The sequence below is a fragment of the Martes martes genome (genome assembly GCF_963455335.1).
Source record: "Martes martes genome assembly, chromosome: 5".
NCBI lineage: Eukaryota > Metazoa > Chordata > Mammalia > Carnivora > Mustelidae > Martes > Martes martes.
This window is the reverse complement of record NC_137892.1, coordinates 131,775,554-131,785,667: the sequence shown is the minus strand read 5'-3', so window position 1 is coordinate 131,785,667 and position 10,114 is coordinate 131,775,554.

Sequence of the window (10,114 nt, the reverse complement as noted above, 5' to 3'; positions counted from 1 at the left end):
ATATGATTTATTATAAACAGTATTTTTGAAAACTAAACTTTTTTTGGAAGAACTAAAAATATGTATTTCAAAAATTTTCAACTCCAGGAGAGGTGGGACCTCTTTTCTTTTCCTCCTTTGGAAATGGTATGTGGCTGTTGAGTTTTAAATGGTCAGAGACCCTTCCTTTGTGGTATTAAAGACTAAGCGAGAGGAAGTGGGAATATCATGGGTTCTGGTTTGGGCTGAAGACAGGGCTCGAGGCGAACTGGGTAGGGAACCAGCAGGGTGGGTTTGGTTTGGCTGGTCCACATTCGGCTGCATGGCCTCCTCTAAATTCCCATTCCCTCCCAGCTGACCCCACCATCCTTTCTCAGTCCAGTTGATAGCAGGAGCATGACTGATCAGAGTGGCAGAGAGGTGACTTCACTATTAAAGGGCTACTCTAAGTCCCACTTAAAATTCTATAGCACCCAGGAGTGCTAATGCCCAGTTTAAAAAAGTTTATCCTTCCCCTTTCAGTAGGAAAACCCATGAAAAGTTTGCTTTGGAAACACTTAGGTTGTTCAGCTGTCACAGATGCAAAGTGTTCCACAATTTTCTAAAAATTATTCCTGAAATATGAAAGAGTTTGAGATATTTTTCTTGGGACACCGTTTTTGAATATCAAAATACACTAAATGTTTTTGCATTTGTGTGTGAGAGTCTCTATTGTTTAGCGGCTTTACTAAATGAAAAATAAAAGCAATTCTGATAAAGGTCTCTGAATGGACAGAGCCCAACACAATGCCTTTTGTACACTAGGTGTCCAATTATTATATTCCATTTTCCAGAGAGGCTCCTGTTGTTCCTCATTGCAACTTGAGACAGAGATTGCATAATCTCTAAAGCAGATACGCACACACAAAGAGCTAAAAGCAAATGGTGGTGTTCCAGCACTAGCGGACGACCTGAAGGGACCCCAAGTATCAGAAAGATTATTCTCTTCATCTGTCCAAGCCCAAATACATTATTCAAAGTAAACCAATGTTAAGTCACCTGAATTTAGAGGTATGTTGAAATTAAGATGGTTTCTTTCTAGATTTTCTGATAAAGCCATGAAAGTTGAACTTCCCTTTCCTTCTCTCTGAACTGCTCCTTCTCTCATATGTGCTCTATCCTTACCTGAGGGTGCTCTAAACAAGTGTCTAGCTGTACTGGGTATATTGACAAACCTTCTACACATTTCCTTAAAATAAGTAGGGCAATACTTCAGCAAGAAAGGGATGGTTTTCTAGGTCTAATTACATGAGAGTTAACCAAAATCTTGGTTAGGTCAATAGTTCTTGAGTAAACAGAGTAATATAATTTTTTACATGTATTATTCACTTAATTATCACATAATTCTGTATTGCAGAAGAAGAAACAGGGACAGAGAAATGAAGAAACTTGTTCCAGGTCATATAAGAGGCAAAATTGGGATTTGTATCTAAGCAGTGTGGCTTCAGGTTATTATGCTAAACTGCTGCTCCCCTCAAAAAGAATTAATGAGGGGCGCCTGTGTGGCTCATTGGGTTAAGCCTCTGCCTTCGGCTCAGGTCATGATCTCAGCGTCCTGGGATCAAGCCCTGTGTCCGGCTCTCTGCTCGGCAGGGGAGCCTGCTTCCGCCCCCCGAGCTCCCCCCACCTGCCTCTCTGCTTACTTGTGATCTCTCTCTCTCTCTCTCTCTCTCTGTGTCAAATAAATAAATAAATAAATAAATCTTAAAAAAAAAAAAAAGAATTAATGATAGCCAGCATTTTCATGGTACACAGATACTACTGTATATCCTTTATATATATTAGCACTTTTAATCTTCACAAGAACTCAGTGAGTTCTTTTTTCTATTTATTCCTTTTCTATTTCCTATTTATTCCTTCAGACACTCTTTATCCTTCCATACTTGCTCTGTGCCTTGAGAGACTGACCTTTGGTACTGCACATTTTGCTTTTTGGTTTCTTCTTGTGTTTGGTCAATGAGAGTTTCCAAGATGAGATCAGAAGGCAGAAGCAAAGTGAGGTCATGGTATTTATTTCCTTATTTTCCTTCCTTTTAGGTCACCATGAGTGGGCTATATCCCTTTCTCAAAGACCATAGCTCCTGTTTATTTGGTCTTCTTAAATAGCCTGTCTCTGGGGCGCCTGGGTGGCTCAGTTGGTTAAGCAACTGCCTTCAGCTCAGGTCACGATCCCGGAGTCCCAGCATCGAGTCCCGCATTGGGCTCCCAGCTCCACGGGGAGTCTGCTTCTCCCTCTGACCTTCTTGCCTCTCATGCTCTCTGTCACTGTCTGTCTGTCTGTCTCTCTCTCTCAAATAAATAAATAAAATCTTAAAAAAAAAAAAAAAGGTCTCTCTCTGGGTCCTGGTAACGGCTTCCTCGTCTTCTCTATTAGGCTGAGGGGTAGTAAAATCTCTCGGCTATTGCTAGCTCAGGGGTGCTCTGATCCCCTGCCCACAACTTTGTAAATAGTTCCCTCATGAAACTCTCCTCAAACACTGAGGGTGCTATTGTTTTTTTGCTAATATCCATACTAAACAAGGTATATTCTGTTATTATCAGCACCCATATTTATCTTATAAGATACAGGGAAATTAAGTAAAGGGCCCAAAGTCATCGGTAGAATGGTGAGTAAAACCTAGGCTGTTAGTCACTACACTATTTTGCCTCTTGGTTTAAGTATATGTTGGGCTTTCTGCAAAAACCTTGCAGTACAGGTTGTTACATATCAAAGGACAACCAGTGGATAGTGTACTGCAGCTAATGAGAGTGATGTAACGATTTACAGCATAAAAGTGCTACAGGGTAAATAGAGTAAGTTCATTCATGCATTTATTAAATATTAATCCAAGTTTTAGACTTCGGGGATAATCATCAACCAAACAGATTCTTGGTTTCAAGAAATTGTGGGTGGGTCAAAGACTTACCAATAATTTGGATTTGATTAGCAAAGAGTGACATAGCAAAAAAGCCCTGGTATGGGGTGCCTGGGTGGCTCAGTCAGTTAAGCGTCTGCCTTCTGTTCGTTCAGGTCCTGATCCCAGGGTCATGGGATTGAGTCCGCGCCAGACTCCCTGCTCAGGGAGCCTGCTTCTCCCTCTCCTTCCCACTTGTGCTCTCTCTTGCTGTCTCTGTCTCTCTCAAACAAATAAGTAAAATCTTTTTAAAAAAGTTCTGGTGTTTGATACACCTGTGATTATTGTCCAATATGTATAAACTTTTAAAAACTTCCTTTTGAGTCAGTAATGTTAATCAGTGATACATGTCTCATTTTCCTAGACAACAGAGGTTCTCTTTTGAGTAATTTTGTGTGTTCAATATGGGCACAGTAAGGTCAAGGCCTAGAATCTTACACAATCAAATGACACTTTTTTGGTGCTAGTATTACAAACAGAATACCAATTAATATACATGTGAATTCTTGTCTCTTACTAATTCAAATATTCCTGGTTTTTTTGGGGGGGTCATTCCACTATAAGCTTTTAGAAAAAAGGACCCTGAATGGGAAATCAGAGTCCTAGAGTCTGATGCCAACTTTGCCTCCAACTGGTTGTGAGATCTGGTTTCTAAAGGCTAACTGTCTGCACTGCAGGTTTCTCATTTGTGTCACAATGAAGCCCGGTGAGGTTCTTTTAACAGTAAGGCTCTAAGACTCTTTGATTAACCTCCATTTTTTTGTTGTTGTTGTTTTTTTTTTTTTAATTTCTACCCATTTTTAGGAGACACAAAAGTGAAGGAATGCATCTAAAGTAAAAATTGTATTTATTGCAGAGTTGGAGATGTGCAGGTCTCTTGATATCTGTTCTCTGGCTACAGTCCCTAGTTAAGGTGACATTAGCTGCTATAAAGGACTCAAAATGTACAGTCACTTAAAAATCATATACATTTATTTGTTTCACAGTGGTTCTCCTTTACTCAGAGACTCAGATTGACCAAGCTTCTGGCATTTTTTTTTAAGATTTTATTTATTCATTTGACAGAGAGAGAGATCACAAGTAGGCAGAGAGGCAGGCAGAGAGAGGTTGGGGGGCAGGCTCCCTGCTAAGCAGAGAGCCTGATGCGGAGCTTGATCCCAGGATCCTGGGATCAGGACCTGAGCCAAAGGCAGAGGCTTAACCCACTGAGCCACCCAGGTGCCCCCCTCTGGCATTTTTGATACATGTTTCTCAGGATCATTGTGAGGATCTCTATCTCTGACAGCCAGAGGCAAAGAGAACATTGAACAACATATTTAAGTTTATATAGGTTAGGTCCATTCATATTCCATTGGCTAGAACTCAACATATTGCCCAAACTTAATGCAGGAAAAGTTATGAAGTATGGTATAGTTGTGGGCCCAGGAAAAAGAAAAAGCATATGGAATTTAGTCAACCATTAGCTTCTGTGCCTTAGAATGGAAGTGACATACTTAAGAGTGAATTTCTTTGTTCTCAGAGAAATTACTTTACTTTTTCCAACTTCTTAGGTGGCCTCATTTTGTCATATTTTAATCATTGTTCTCTATAAATCCTCTTTCCATCAGTTCTATCATTTTTTTTAAAGGATTTTATTTTTTTGAGAGAAAGAGAGAGAGAGAGAGCTCCCAAGCAGGAGGAGGGGCAGAGGGAGAAGCAGACTCCACGCCCAGTAGGGATTCTGACACAGGGCTCGATCCCAAAACCCTGGGATCATGACCTGAGCCAAAGGCAGATGCTTACACGATGGAGCCACACAAGCACCCCATCTGTTCTGTAATTTCTGTTTACATCTGTTGCTTCTCTGGATACTTCTTTAAATTTTTTTTTAATTTTTTAAGTAATTTCTACACCCAATGTAGGGCTCGAACTTCCAACCCCAAGATCAAGAGTCACAGGCTCTACCTCCTACACCAGCCATGCTCCCCTCCTGATGCTTGCTATCTCAGTTACTTTGATAGAAACAGGAAAGAGAGACTATGACAGCGAGAGGAATGAACAAAAGTATTTTTTCCTGAACATGATAATGAGGGAAACCGTAGAAGAAGTAGAACTAAAGGAAAAACCAATGTTGAAAAAAGAAACAGCAAAAAAATGCTTTAAAAAAAAGACAAGAGCGGAAGATCTGGGTGGAGTGGGGCACTTATAATGGTGCTCTGAATTATCATTCTTTCAAGAGAATTGAGTCAAGAGTCACAAGATTGAGACCGCAGTGGGATGTGCTGCCTTCAGGAGTGTCCCTGGCAAAGGCCACCTGCAAATTATGGCTTTTGTGGTTTTCTCCTTGTTTCTTGCTAAGAAACAAACAGAGCCACAGGCATATCAGTGGAGCCTCTCTTTCCCTGTCTTTCCCTCTCCCAGGGTTTGTTGTGTGCTCTCCCCAGCAGCCACAAAACACTCAGAATGCCTTGAGATAGCATGTTTTCCGTCCAAAATCATGATTCATGAATCCCCTTTGTTGTAAACGAACCTGCAGAATGGGAGAAGGAAAGAAGGAGCAGGCAGGAAAAACACATTTTTGAGGCTTGGGTTCTGAGGCATTCCAAGACCTTCACTGAAATTTGATTTATCATCATAGCGTCTTCAAAAATCTCAGCATGAGCACAACAAATTACAAGAAGAAAGAGGTGACTGCCCCCCGTGACCCTCCGAGCTAGCTAAAATAGAAGAAGGTGACCTGGGAATACAGTGTAATTTTGTTGTGAATTATTATAAATGTCCATTTATGTAGTATGTGTCAAATTCTGTCTCTTGGGGAAGCAAGAATTAGATCCCATAAGGGCTGGCTCTGATATTGTGAGCCCATAGCATGGTAGTAGTCCAGTCCCTTTCCATATTTGGTAAGACTTGTCAGTTTATTTATTCACTCAGAAATGTAAGAAGAAGGATGGTGCAAGTTACAGAAGAGAAATGACACTTCGTTCCTAAATGGAAGGCCTGGGTTTCGGTACCGGCTCGCCACGGTCTTAAGTGACAATTAGGCTAATTATTCAACCTCTTTAGACCAAGACGTCCTCATTCATAAAATGCACTGTTTTGATCAATGATCTTTAAGGATTCATTAAATGCAGACATTCTGCAATGGTTGGTTATTGCCTTCTCTTTTACCAGAAGTTTCAGATAGCTGATTCTAGAAACATGTATTTTTCATTCTGTATGCCAGGGTACCAGCAGCTCTTTCATCATCTTATTGATTAAGATACTTGATTAGATTCGACAGATACATATTTGATTTAAAAGTCTTCCTTCCATATTCAGCCAGTCTTTCCTTGTAAAGGTGTCTGACCGAAATTAGTTCATTCAAAAGATTATTTGTGCCTAGAGGGGAAGCTGTAAGTGATTAAGGTATGGCTCCTGCTTATTAAAGATTCCTAGAAGAGTGGGACATCTAGGACATTTACCTGAATAGCTATCATATACGATAGAGTGTTAAGTGCTCCTAACTGCCTCCTTCTCATACAGTAGGGATTCACCTAAGGAAACATCCATTCTCTTCTCACCTCCATTTTCTTCTCCTTCTAGGCCTGGTTCTCTCTCCAAAGGCGCCTGTGAGAGGTGGGGTGGTAAGAGACAGTAGAGATGCTCTGAAGAATAAGGGCCTGACCAAGGCAGCATAGGCATAAAATAGTGAATTGCAAAGATAACAGACCTCAATATCACAAATGGTGAATCCAAATCCTGGTTTCTTTATTTAATAAATCCTCTAAAAGAGGATGATTCCAGTAACCAGTGAGTCTAAGAATGATTTCTCACTAGAAAACAAATCTGTTCTTGTTTGCAGGAGAAATAGGAAGATAACAATGTTTTCCTTCCCTTGTGTGGCCGAATGCAAACACCATCTGGTTTTGGAAGCAGAAACTCCAAGATTTTGAATCTGGACACTGTTTCTTACTTGCCAATTGTGCAATTGTCCTTTATGCAGAAGTAGAGGTACTAGTTCTTGCCTCATAGACTCGCACACTTTAAAAATAAATGACATTCAATAAATGTTTGTTTTCTCCTTTGATAGTCTAGGAAACAAATAGCAATATATTTCTTTATTTACCTGATTTATACATATAGTTATCTATTTTCCATTGAGAAAGCTACTCTCATTACCACACTGACTAAAACTTAGACAGCTCTTCTTTATTTTTAAGATAAGATATTGGCTGAACCCTCAAAACACTAAATGGATAGGATCCATTGGTCTGAGGGGTGAAACATCGAATTCATTTCACATCCAGTGTTTTACCAACAAATAGCCTATATGTAAGGGGTTTGGTGGTAACTCATCACCTATCAGATGCAATGTCTGTGCTAAAAAGTCAACTCTTGTCTTCATTTTATGCAGATGCCTTTTGATAATGATACCACATAAGGCAAGGGCACGTGGTCTTTAAACATCGATGCCCTGGGAGAAGGAATGTATAATTGAGTAAAGTCTACTTCTCCATTTCTGTTCTTCTCTTCTCCCTGAACAGCTCTTGCACAAACCAGATTGTGCATTTTCATGCACGTGACTTGAAAAAGACATCCATGCTCTTGTTTTGTTGACATCTCAGGGAGGATTCCACCGTGTAAGAGAGAGACATCTGGCTCATGAGAACGTGGTCTATACCACACTCACTCTGTCGGTTTCTCATAGTTAGTGTGAGAGATACCAAAGGAGGTTATAGCAGCTTTGTCTGTGGAGATGTTTAACTGTTTGTTATGATTAGGGACCGTCTGACTTGGGTAGAAAAGATGGGGCTACATGACATCTGGAACCTTTTTTTAATGCTGTTAATTCTATTTCCCAGATGTTGGTGTTGTGTTTTGTAGATACTCTAAACAGGACCGGTACGCAAAAGTCAAGGGATCCAAATTCCCTTTGTGGGCACTTCTGTATCTCCTTCACTCTCATGCACCTCTTGTTGAGACATATAAAAAAAGACAAGTTGGGTGGGGAGTAAATGGCACGGAGGCTAGTGAGAGTGGATAAGGGGTACACATACACTCATTTAAGGCATTGAAATGAGTCTCTACGGAACCTCACATTTTCAAGCGGTTTGAATTAATTGTTCCCAAAGAATTAATTGTTTCTCAAGGGCGAGAGCCCTACATCCCAGCAACGAATAGGTGTCTTTGCACAAAACAGAGATAAATGGTTTTTGTTCAGTGGGTTCAAAAAGAAATTCTATTTATGAAATTTTTTCTTTTTTTTAAATACAGAGTTGATACTGTATTACCTTATTTATTTACTTACAGAGTGTGAGGCGGGTAAGGGCAGAGGGGGAGGAAGGGAGAGAATCTTAAGCAGGCTCCACGCTCAGTGTGGAGCATGACACAGGGTGTGATCTCATGACCCTGAGATCATGACCTGAGCCAAAATCAAGAGTCAGACCCTTAACAAACTGAGACACTCAGGCTGCCCCTATTCATGATTTTCTATTGTAGTTCACATCATGGTATTTCAGTGACCTTGTCAATATTAACATATCACAAAGTCAGCAATGCATAATGTAAGTGGGCACAACATTAGACTCGATAAACAGAGCCAGGTTGAACAGAACAGTTGGTTCAGGACTCTGTATAGGGCCAGGAGTTAGAGGTGTGGTGAGGAGAAGACTAATCAAATTTAATGCCAACCATTGTTATGTTTGAGACTAGGAAATAGTTAACTGAATTAGTATGTTCTATCAATTGAGTTTATTTTTTAGGATGTGAAGTGTGAATATGTGTTCCTTGGAAAATTATCTCTTTAAAATGTAGTAAAAACAAATAATTTCTAGAAGAGTCATACGATAAGACAAACTTATAGAAAAATGATTTAATTGCTGTGTCAACTACCTAGCTATTAAATTTATTATTAAGTTCCCGAGGCTCTGCCGAAATAAAGCCTCTAGGTTGAAGTTTCTTCACCTGTAGAATAAGAGGTAAGATTAGAGGATGCCTGGGTGGCTCAATGGGTTAAGCTGCTGCCTTCGGCTCAGGTCATGATCTCAGGGTCCTGGGATTGAGTCCCGCATCGGGCTCTCTGCTCAGCAGGGAGCCTGCTTCCCTCTCTCTCTCTCTGCCTGCCTCTCTGTCTACTGTGATCTCTCTGTCAAATAAATAAATAAAATCTTAAAAAAAAAAGAGGTAAGATTAGATATTTCTGAGGTTTATTTTTGTTATAACATTGTATGATTGTCTAATAGTAAACTCAACATTCAATATGTATTGAGAGCTATGATGATCCCAGAATTAGCCCGAGTACTATGGACATGAGATAAATAAGGCAAAAAATAAATTTTGCTCAAGGGGCTCACAGACCTTTCTCTGTGTCTATGTCCTAAAGAGCTTATTTAGAATTATCTTGTTTTTCAATTCATATTCTAGGATCCATGGAATATGTTATTGGAGGTGTCTCTGCATTCGCACAGTTGACCATGAGTTACTGCAGCAGAAAATGAAAGAATTAGGAGGATATTGATTAGTGATGGAATGTGCTAATGGAATGTTAACTATGGGATACTGGTGTTCATGGCCTTTAGATGCTAAATAAAGTTAGCACCAGGACATTACCTGTATCTGGATGAAACTCCTGTTTCTGTCTTTTTGTGGCCACTGATTCTATATCTTTCCACTGACATTTAAGAGCCCATGGAAAATGTAATTTATAACTTGCTGAAAGTATTTTGGAAACAGACAGAAAATCTTATCTCACTGTCCCAAATCCAAATGGTTCCGTGGTCAATTCTGAGCCTCAGGAGGTCTGTCATGTTGTTGGAGATGATGAGGGGAAGGAGAGGGAGAAATTACATCAGTTAAGAGGAATGAACTTGGGGAGGGATCAGATTATGAAGATGGACTAGGAAGATTAAGACCAGTCTCGGGGGGCCCATGCTTGGAGTGGGTGGAATGGAGGTGGGTGTGGGTTAGTAGGCAGTGACAGGTTTACGGCATTTTTACATTTAGCATGTTAAAAGTGGGGAAACTCATTGCAAAATGAAAGAGATAAACTTTAGGAAAAAAGGAATGTTGCCATGAATACAGCAGCAAGGTTTTAGGAATAAATTGTCGAATGAAAGTATACTAAACAGTTCTAAATATATTAATGCATAAGCAAAATCTCAGTGGAGTGCTTTGCAAATTTCATTTTACTAGTGAATCTGTATTTTGAAACCTTGCAGCACTCTTCTGTATCCAAACGGACAGAG